Raw genomic sequence first — 11,698 nt, 5'->3', positions numbered from 1 at the left:
TTAAACTTGTTTTGTCATTGTTTCTGGAGATTTTCTGTTTCTTTCTAGTCATTGTCACTTTTGTTCTTTCCTTCTGACTCAAAGAGTACCTTTTAATATTTTTTCAGGGCTAGCTTAGTGGTCATGAACCCCTTTAGTTTTGTTTGTCTGGGAAACTAACTCTGTCTGCTTCTATTCTGAATAATAACTTTGCTGTATAGTGTATTCCTGGCTACATATTATTCCCATTCATCATGTTGAATATATCATGCCACTCACTTCTGGCCTGCTACATTTCTGTGGATAAATCTGCTGCTAACCTTATTTGTTTTCCCTTGTAACTTAGGGACTTCATTTGTCTTGCTTGTTTTACAACTTTTTATCTCTATATTTTGCAAGTTTAACTATGATATATCTTGGTGTTTGCCTCCTTTTGCTGAGTTTGATGAGAATGCTCTGTGCCTCCTGGATTTGATGTCTGTTTCCTTCTAGAGATCAAGGAAGTGTTCAGCTATAATTTCTTCAAATAAACCTTTCCCCCTCTTTTCCCTTTCTTCTTCTTCTGGGACTCTTATGATACAAATGTTATTACACTGTATCAAGTTACTGAGTTTCATAAATCTACATTCATGATATAATAATTTTCTTTACTTCTTTGGATTAGTTTAATTTTTTTCCATAATTTTATCTTTTATGTAATTTATTTGTTCCTCTGCTTCTTCCATGCTAGTGGTCATTACATACAGTTAGTTTCAAATCTCAGCTATTGCATTTTTAATTTTTGCCTGACTACTTTGTAGATCTTTTATCTCTGAGATAAAGGTATTCCCTCATATTTTCTATGCTTTTCTCAAGCCCAGTTGGTATCCTTATGATTGTTGTTTAAATTTTGAAATATGCATATTACTTATGTCTGTTTCTATCAGATCCCTGGCCACAATATTCTCTTTTTCTTTCTTTTGGGATGAATTCCTCCTTCTTGATATTTTTTCTAGATTTCTGTCTTCTTCTCTGTGTTAGAAAAGCTTGTTGTGTTTCCTGCTGCTGAGAGTAATGAGTTTATAAAGTAGAGGTCATATACTGTCCAAGGATTGGAGCTTCAGGAAGTGTCTCCGGTGTATTCTGTGTGCACTCTGCTGCTATGTTTTGGCTGCTCTATCCCTCAGGTCAGTCCTCTTCAGATATTCTCCTTGCCTGCAGTGGGGAGTGCTTGAACCTTGGCCAGCGTGTGTTGAGTTTTAACTAGGTGTGTTCTAATCTGCTTATTAAAAGAGATCTGATTATATTTCCACTAGAGTTGAAGCTTTACAACATTCAATATATGGAAACAATGTGAATGGATAAAGAAGTGACACACACACACACACCATATATACTATATACACACAATGGAATACTACTAAGCCATAAAGAGCATAAAATCCTGCTACCTTTGACAACATTGATGGACATAGAGGGTTTTATGCTAAGTCATATGAGTCACACAGGAGACAGACAGATACCAAATGATCTCATTTATAAGTGGAATTTAAAATAAACAAACAAAAACCCTACCAAGTTCACAGATATGGACAACAGATTGGTGATTGTCAAAGGCAGATGAAAGGAGTGGACCAAATGGATGAAGGGAGTGAAATGATACAAACTTTAAGTTAAAAAAATAAATAAGTCATAGGGGAGGAGGAGTTATGATGGTGGAGTAGGAAGAGGACCCTAGGCTTGCCTTGTCCCTTGAGCACAGCTAAATAAGTAGCAAATCATTCTGAATATCCAAGGAATTGATCTGAGGCTTGACAGATGAACTAGAGGAAGAGAGGAGGACATATCATGGTAAGTAGGAGGTGCAGAGACATGGTTCAGTAATAAAAGGATCATGGGTGCTTCAGAGGGGAAGGAACCCTGTTTGCTGAGAGAGGCAAAAGAGAGGGGCACTCAGGGGATTGCACAAGGAAAACTCTTCCCCTCAACTCATTGACTGGGAAAATTAGAGTGGCTGATTCTTGTGAGTTTTTACAAACAGCAGAGCTCAAAGACTGGAGTTTTAGAGGTCAATGGTGTGGCTGGTATTGAACACTGAGGGTACTTCTTTGCTCCTGTAGAGAAGGCAGGCAGATAACCAGGGGGCAGATGGCACAATCTAAGGATCACCTAAGATACACTGGGAGAGATGGTCCCAGTTTTCACACTCAGTGCATGGATCCTGACATGGGTGTTGATCTTACAACAGCAAGATCATGACCTGAACCTATGTCAAGAGATGGATGCTTAGCTGACTGAGCAACCTTGGTGCACCAGCAACTTCATATTTTTGCATATGGAGATCCAATATTTTTCCAGCATTAGTTTTTGAAGATACTATTCCCCTCAACTTGAAAGGTTGTGGCACCCTTGTTAATAATCAGATAACCAAACATACATGGATTTATATCTGTGCTCTTGATTTTGGTATGTTTAATGCTGTTCCATATGTCTCTGAAGCTCTGATCATTTTTCTTTATTTGTTTACTTTTATGTGTCTCAGAATGAATAATCCAAATAATCCAACTTTACATTTATCTTTTCTTTCTTCTTTCAAATATTCTGTTGATCTACTCTAGCAACGTTTTTACTTCATGTACTCCTCTTTTCAACCTCTTAATTTCTATTTGACTATTTATAAAAACTTCTACCTGTTTATTGATGTTTTCCACTTTATGATATACCAATATCATACTTTTCTTTCTTCAATTTCTTTTTCTAAGATAGAGTATGAGCAGGGTAGGGGCAGAGGGAAAGAGAAAGAAAGAATTTTAAGCAGCCTCCAAGCAGCAGCACACACCCCAATGTGGGACTCAAACCCACAACCTTGCTATCATGACCTGAGCTGAAATCAAGGGTTGGATGTTCAACCAGCTCAGCCACCCAGGTGCCCATCGCCAAATTTCTATTTAAATTCCAGATAGTTACATGACTAACATGGCAGAGAAGTATGGGGCTTAGGATTTTCCTCATCTCTTAGACACAGTTGTATTGAGTTTAGATCACTTGAAACACCCAGGAACTCAATATGCGGAGTGACAGAATGATCTCCGCAGTTGGAAGCAGAGAGCCTGGCAGGATTGAGGTGCATGTATGTGAATTGGGGGAGACAAAATGGCAAAGCCATGGAGGGGAGGGGATTCTTTCTTTGGGGTGACATACAGGAACAAAAGAGAGAGGAGCTGTGAAAGTGTGGCATTGAGTTAGCACAAGAGGTAAACCTCTCTGGAACATGGACTAGGGAACAAAAAGTATGGAGAGTGCCAGTTCTTTTTGGCAAACAGCCTTGGACCTGAAATCCAAGTTTTTGAAAGTACACAGCTTTATCTGGAGAGGAAGTCCAGCATGCACTCTGGGGGAAAAGGGATCTGGCCCTGGAGTGCATTGTGTGGGGTAGTAATCTCTGGGGTCCACGCAGAGAGAACAGGTCCTTTCCTGGAGTACTTTGGGAAGAACTGTTATTGCATCCCCAAGGAAAAAAGACCCTGCAGGTATGAGCTAACGAGTCTCACACATCAGCAGGGTGGATAGGCTCTACTCCAGAACAGGGTCCACGTGGTGCAGGGTCCTTTAAGGTTTTTAATCCCAGCCAAGCGGACCACCTCTAATATTGTGAGAGGGCTTCCTGGACAGTGTGGGTTGAAAACCCTAGTCTGGGATGGGAGATTGGGGTGATGCAAGTTTTCACCTCCACACCAATACATTGGGACTTCAGAGACCAGTACAGCAGCTCCCAGTAGAGGCAGGACACATTTATCCCAAACCCCACCCTTGCTTATTCACTGAAGCAAGATTGACTAAGCCAATACGGCCAACCTCATGTCCAGAACAGCACAGTCATCAGCTCCAGGCACCAAAATAAAACTCTTTCTTTTTTGAAATTTTAAAAATTTTAATTCTAATATGTTTTTTTCTTTCCTCCTTCTTTTTTTTCTATTGGAATTAGGCTTATACTTTCTGATTTGCTTCTTATCAATTCTTTTGTTGTGGTTGTTGTTGTTTAAACACATATTTATTTTCTTCCAGATCTGAAGTCTGAAAGTCTAAGATCAAGGTGCTCACAGGATTGGCTTCTCGTGAGGCATTTTTCCTTGGGTTTTGGATAGCTGCCTTCATTCTATGTTCCCATGATCCTTTCTCTGCGTAGAAAAATCCCCAGTATCTCTTATAAGAACACCAGTGCTATTGTATTCAGGCCTCTTAAGACCGTGTTTAACATTAGCCATTTCGTTAAAGATGCTACCCCCAAATATAGTTACATTGGGGATTAGGGATTTAACACCTTGATAATAATACCATATTAATAAAGGAAACAAATACATGGTATCTCCATTAATACAGAAAGATTTTTTTGACAAAATACAAAACAAAACCTTTTTATAATAAAAACATTCAACAAACTAGCAACAGAATGCAACTTTGTCAACCTAACAAAGGGCGTCTATAAAAAGCCTGCAGATAACATCATACCACATGATGAATGACTGAGTATTTTCCCTCTTAGTTTAGGAGCAAGATGAAGATGTATGCTTCCACCATTTTCTTTTTAATTCAAGTTAGTGAACATACAGTGTAGTCTTGGCTTCAGGAGTAGAAATCAGTGATTCATCTCTTACAGAACACACCCAGTGCTCATCACTAAAAGCACCTTCCTTAATGCCCATTCCCCATTTAACCTATCCTCCCACCCACCTCCCTTCCAGCAACTCTATTATTTCATATGTGTGTATGTGTGTATAAATCAGGTATTTTTATTCTATTATTTTTCCATTTTTTCTTTCTTCTTCTTCTAAATGTTCCTTTCTCTTTCTCTGGAATTAGCCCTATAGGTTTTTGATTCTCCATTTGGCTTTCTTTTCTCCCCTTTTCTTTTTCTCTTTTTATGGGATCAGTCTTCTGCCCCCCCCACCTTTTTCAGAGTTACTACAACAAACAAATCATAGCACACCTAGTAAAAGGTCCAAACACTCCACCACTACAAGCAAGAAGGAGCTCTGCAGAGGACAGACCAGTGGGATAGAGCAGCCAATATGCAACAACAGAGTGCACACAACACACACCAGAAACATTTCCTGGAGTGAAAGGTCCTAGATAGTGTATGACCACTTTTTAATATAGTAGTTCTCTCAAGTGCAGGCACATAATATGCTTTTAAAATACACAAAATAAAATAGAATCTTAGCCAAAATGACAAGACTGAAAAATCCTCCCTAAAAGAAAGGTTAAGAAGAAATCACAGCCAGAGAATTGCTCGAAAGAGATATAAAGAAAATATCTGAACAAAAATTTAGAATAAGAATCATAAAGCTAATAGCTGGGGTTGGAAAAAAAAAAAAGCATAGAAGACGCCAGATGAAGCCCTCTTGCAGAGATCAAATACCTAAGAACTAATCAAGGTGAATTTTTAAAAAATGGTATAACTGAGATACAAAATAAGCTACATACAGCAATGGCAAATATTAAAGAAATGGAGGAGAAGTAGGTGAAGTAAAAGATAAAATTATGGAAAATAATAAAGCTAAAAAAAGAGGAAAAGGAAATTATTAGATCATGAAAAGAGGATTAGAAAACTAAGTGATTCCATGAAGCAAAACAATATCCATATCATAGGAATGTCAGAAGAAGAACGAGAAAAAAGGGTGGAAGATTTTTTTTTTGAAGAAATTATAGCTGAGAATATCTCTAATATGGGGAAGGAAATAGGCATCCAAGTCCAAGAGGCACAGAGAACTCCCTTTAAAATCAACAAAATAGGTCAACACCATAACATATCATAGTGAAACTTGGAAAATACAAAGGTAAAGAGAGAATTCTGAAAGCAGCTAGAAACAAACTGTCCTTAACCTACAAGGGTTGACACATAGGGGTAGTAGCAGAGCTCTCCACTAAAACTTGGCAGGCCAGAAGAGACTGGCAGGAAATATTTAATTTACTGAATAGGAAAAATCTGCATCTTAGAATCCTTTATCCATCAAGGCTGTCATTTCTAATAAAAGGAGAGACAAAGGCTTTCCCAGACAAACAAAACCTAAAGGAGGTTCTGACCACTAAATCAGGCCTGCAGGAGTTCTGAAAGGGGAACTCTGTGAGTGGAAAGCAGCAAGGATTACAAAGGACCAGAGACATAACCACAAACATGAAATCTACAGATAACACAATGGCATTAAATTCATATCTTTCAACAATCACATGTACATGGACTAAATGCCCCAATCAAAAGACATAGAATATCGGAATGAATTAAAAAACAAGATCCACCTACATGCTGCCTACAAGAGACTCATTTTAGATTGGAGGACACATGTAGATTGTATGGGAGGGGACGGAGACCCATCTATCATGCTAATGGACTTAAAGAAAGCCAGAGTAGCCATACTACTATGAGACAAACTTGATTTTAAAAGACTGTAACAAGAGGGAATTATATCATAATTAAGGAGTCTATCCACTAAGAAGAGCTAACAATTATAAATATTTATGCCCCAAAATATATAAATCAATTAATAACAAACATAAGCAAATTTTTGGATAATTATACTGTAATTGTAGGAGAATTTAATACTCCATTTACAGCAATGGAGAGATCATCAAGGCAGATCATCAATAAGGAACAATGGCTCTAAATGACACATTGACCCAGATGGACTTGATATATTCAGAACAGTTCATACTAAAGCAGCAGAATACACATTCTTCTCTAATGCACATGGAACATTCTCCAAAATAGATCACATATTGGGTCAAAAAACAGCCCACAACAGGTACAAAAAGATTGAGATCATACCATGCATATTTCAGATCACAATGCTATGAAACTTGAAATCAATCACAAGAAAAAACTTGGACAGCACTCAAATACATGAAGGTTAAAGAACACCCTACTAAAGAATGAATGGGTTAACCAGGAAATTAAAGAAGACCTTAAAAGTACATGGAAGCAAATTAAAATAAAAACATGACACCCCCCACCCCGGGGATGCAGCAAAGGCAGTCCTTACGGGAAAGTACATTGCAATTTAGTCCTATCTCAAGAATCAACAAAGGTCCCACATACATAATCTAACCTTACATCTAAAGGACCTAGAAAAGCACCAGGAAATAAAGCCCAAAGCCATCAGAAGAAGAGAAATAATAAAAAGTAGAGCAGAAATAAATTATATAGAGTTTTTAAAAACCTGTAGAACAGATCAATAAAACTAAAAGCTGGTTTCTTGAAAGAATAAAAAAAAAGTTATAAATCCCTAGCCAGACTTCTCAAAGAGAGGGAGGGAGGGAGAGAGAAAAAGAAAGAGAGAGAAGATCCAAATAGATAAAATCATGAAGGAAAGAGGAGTGATCACAACCAACACCACAGAAATACAAAGAATTATAAGAGAATAATATGAAAAATTATATGCAAACAAACTGGGCAATCTGGAAGAAATGGAAAAATTCTTAGAAACTCACACACTACCCAAACTCAAACAGGAATAAAGAAAAAATTTGAAAACGACTATAACCAGCTAATAAATTGAATTGGTTATCAAAAATTTCCTAACAAATAAGATTCTTAGGCCATATGGCTCCCCAGTGGAATTCTAATGACATTTAAAGCAGAGTTAATGCCTATTTTTCTCAAACAGTTCCAAAAAAATAGAAATGGAATGTAAGCTTCCAAACTCATTCTATGAAGCCAACATTACCTTGATTCCCATATCAGACAAAGACACCACTAAGAAGGAGAATTATAGGCCAAAATCCCTGATGAACCTGCAGGAAATATTGTTAACAAGATAATAGCAAATCGAATTCAATAGTACATTAAAAGAATTATTCATGGTGATTAAGTGGGATTTATTCCTGAGCTGCAGGATTGGATCAATATTCACAGATCAATCAACATGACATACCACATTAATAAAAGAAAGATAAGAACCATGTAATCCTTTCAATAGATGCAGACAAAGCATTTGATGAAATACAGCATACTTTCTTGATAAAAACCGTCAAGAATGTATGGATAGAAGAAACATATCTCAAGATCATGAAGGAAAATATGAAAGGCCAACAGCTAATATCATCCTCAATGGGTAACAATTGAGAGTTTTCCCATTAAGGTCAGAAACATGACAAGAATGTCCACTTTCACCACTGTTGTTCAACATAGTGTTGAAAGTCCTAGCCTCAGCAATCAGACAACACTAAGAAATAATAAGCATCCAAATCTGCAAGGAAGAAGGCAAACATTCACTCATCACAGATGACATGATTCTTTACATAGAAAAACCAAAGACTCCACCAAAAAGCTGCTAGACCTGATACATGGATTCAGCAAAGTCGCAGGAAATAAAATCAATGTACAGAAATTGTTTGCATTTCGAAACGCCAATAATGAAGCAGAAGAAAGAGATATCAAGGACTCAATCCCATTAACAATTACACACACACAAAAACCACATAAGACACCTAGGAATAAACCTAACCCAAGAAGTAAGAGATCTGTATGCTGAAAACTATAGAAAGCTTAGGAAAGGAATTAAAGAAGACCCAAAGAAATGGAAAAACATTCCATGCTCATGGATTGGAAGAATAAATATTGTTAAAATATTGATACCACCCCAAACAATCTACACATTCAATACAATAACTATCAAAATAACACTGGTATTCATCACACAGCTAAAACAAAGAATCCTAAAATTTGTATGGAACCAGAAATGCTCCTGAACAGCCAAAGTATTGTTGAAAACGAAAACCAAAGCTGGAGGCATCACAATTTTGGTTTTTAAGTTGTATTGTAAATCCGTGGTCATCTAGACAGTATGGTATTAGCACAAAAACAGACACATAGATCAAAGGAATAGAAAAGAAGACCCAGTAATGGATACAAATATATATGGCCAACTAATCTTTGACAAAGCAGGGAATAGTATCTAGTTGAAAAAAGAAAGTCTCTTCAACAATGGTGCAGGGAGAAGTGGACAGCAACATCCAAAAGAATGAAACTAAACCATTTTCTTTACACAATACAAAAATAAATTCAAAACGGATGGAAGACCTTAATATGAGACAGGAAACCATAAAAACTGTATAAAACAGGCAGCAATTCCTTTGACCTAAGCCACAGAAACTTCTTACTTGACATCTTTCCAGAAGCAAAGGAAGTAAAAGCAAAGATGAACTATTGGGACCTAATCAAGATAAAAAGCTTCTGCATGGCAAAGGAAACAATCAGCAAAACTAAAAGGCATCTGAGAGACCTGAAGAAGATATTTGCAAATGACATATCAGATAAAGGGTTAGTATCCAAAATCTATAAAGAACTTATCAAACTCAACACCTAAAAAACAAATAATCCAGTGGAGAAATGGATAGAGAACATTAATAGACACTTTTCTAAAGAAGATTTCCAGTAAGATAACACACATATGAAAAGATACTCAACATCACTCATCCTCGTGGAAATACAAATTAAAACCACAATGAGATACCACTTCACACCTGTCATAATGGCTAAAATCAACAACTCATTAAACAACAGATGTTGGTGAGAATGCAGAGAAAGAGGAACTCTTTTGCACTGTTGATGGGAAAGCAAACTGGTATAGCCATTCTGTAAAACAATATGGAGGTTCTTCAAAAAATTAAAAATAGAACCACTTTGTCACCCAGCAATTGCACTACTAGGAATTTATCCAAAGAATACAAAAATGCTGATTTAAAATAGCACATACACCCCTATATTTGTAGCAGAACTATCAATAATAGCCAAAGTATGGAAAGAGCCCAAACATCCATCTGCTGATGAATAGATAAAGAATATGTGGTATATACATAAAATGGAATACTGCTTAATAATGAAAATGAATGAAATCTTGCCATTTGAAGCAAGGTGGATGAAAACTAGGGTGTATTATGCTAAACGAAGTAGTCAGTCAAAGAAAGACTGATGTCATATGATTTCATTCATATGTGGAATTTGAAGCACACAACAGATAAACATAGGGGAAGAGAAGGAAAAATAAGATAAAAATAGAAAGGGAGGCAAACCATAAAAGACTCATAAATACATAGAACAAACAGAGGACTTCTGGAGGCAAGGTGGATGGGAGGATGGGTTAAATGGGTGATGGGCATGAAAGAGAGCAGTTTTGGGGATGAACACTGGGTGTCATATGTAAGAGACAAATCACTGGGTTCTACTTCTGAAGCCAAGAGTACACTGTATGTTAACTGACTTGAGCTGAAAAAAAAAAAAGAGGCGCCTGGGTGGCTCAGTTGGTTGAGCATCCAACTTTGGCTCAAGTCATTATCTCATGGCTCATGAGATCAAGTCCCGCATCAGGCTCTGTGCTGACAGCTCAGAGCCTGGAGCCTCCTTTGGATTTTGTATCTCCCTCTCTCTCTGCCCCTTCCAGGCTCACACTATGTCTCTCTCTCTCCCTCCCTCAAAACTAAAATATTAAAAAAATTTATGCTGTATGCAAGCAATGAACTGCAGGAATCTACCCCCAAAACCAAGAGTACACTTTAAACACTGCATGATAGCCAAACTGACAATACATTATGTTGAATAAACAAAAAGAAAATTAAAAATTTTAAATAAAAAATAAATTCCGGGAGGAGGGGCAAGATGGCGAAAAAGTAGGCAGCCCCATACTTTTCACCCACCCAAATCTCAAACAAAGAATAGCTGAAGCCATTGGACACTGAAACGCAAGAGTCTGGAAGGAAAAGAGACAGAGTCCACTAAGAAGACAGCCTCATGGGCGCATTTAATCAATTCTCTTGATACCTATTCTACACCTCTGTCATTACCTTCCTTTCTCTCTCTCTCTGGAATATCAGACTATATAGTTTCTTTGGGTAACATTATCTTCATTTCTTTCTGCTTGCCTCCTACCATATTCTCCTCCTATCTCTGAATTAAGACTTTTAGTCTCCCTGCATGGTCAATGTTCAATTTCTCTTTCTCCCCACCCCTGTCATTTCTCTCTCTATATATGCTCTTCCATCAGCACTACCTACACCCTGCTCTTTATTTGTAGCTGGGATTTCTGGTTTAATGATTTTAGACTTCCCCTTGTCTTTTGTTACTTTTGTTCCCCTTTTGATTTTCCTTTGGTTTGTTTTTTGATGAGGCTAGGGAATTCACTCTTTTCTCAAGTGTGCATGGCACATTCCCCAAGATAGGTCACATACTGGGTTATAAAGCAGCCCTCCAGAAATATAAATGACTTGAGATCATACCATGCACACTTTCAAATCACAATGCTATGAAACTTGAAAGCAATCACAGGTAAAAGTATGGAAAACATCCAAAAACATGAGGATAAAGACTGCCCTACTAAGAATGATTGGGTCAAACAGGTAATTAGGGAAGAAATTAAAAAAATATATGGAAACGAATGAAAATAAAAATACAACAATCCTAACTCTTTGGGATGCAGCAAAGGCAGTCCTGAGAGGAAAGTACATTGCACTCCAGGTATATTTCAAGAAACTAGGACAAGCACAAATACAAAATCTAACAGAGCACCTAAAGCAACTAGAAGGGGAGCAATAAGAGCGCTCCAAGCTTAGCAGAAGAAGATAAATAATAAATAACAGGGAGATATAAACAATATAGAATAAAAAAACAGTTGAACAGATCAATGTAATCAAGAGTTGGTTTTTTGAAAAAATAAACAAAATTGATATACCTCTAGCCTGGCTTCTCAAA

This window comes from Suricata suricatta, chromosome X (assembly GCF_006229205.1).
Source record: "Suricata suricatta isolate VVHF042 chromosome X, meerkat_22Aug2017_6uvM2_HiC, whole genome shotgun sequence".
In the NCBI taxonomy this organism is placed as follows: Eukaryota; Metazoa; Chordata; class Mammalia; order Carnivora; family Herpestidae; genus Suricata; species Suricata suricatta.
The sequence above is the reverse complement of the archived record's forward strand: the minus strand, read 5'-3'. Positions refer to the sequence as shown.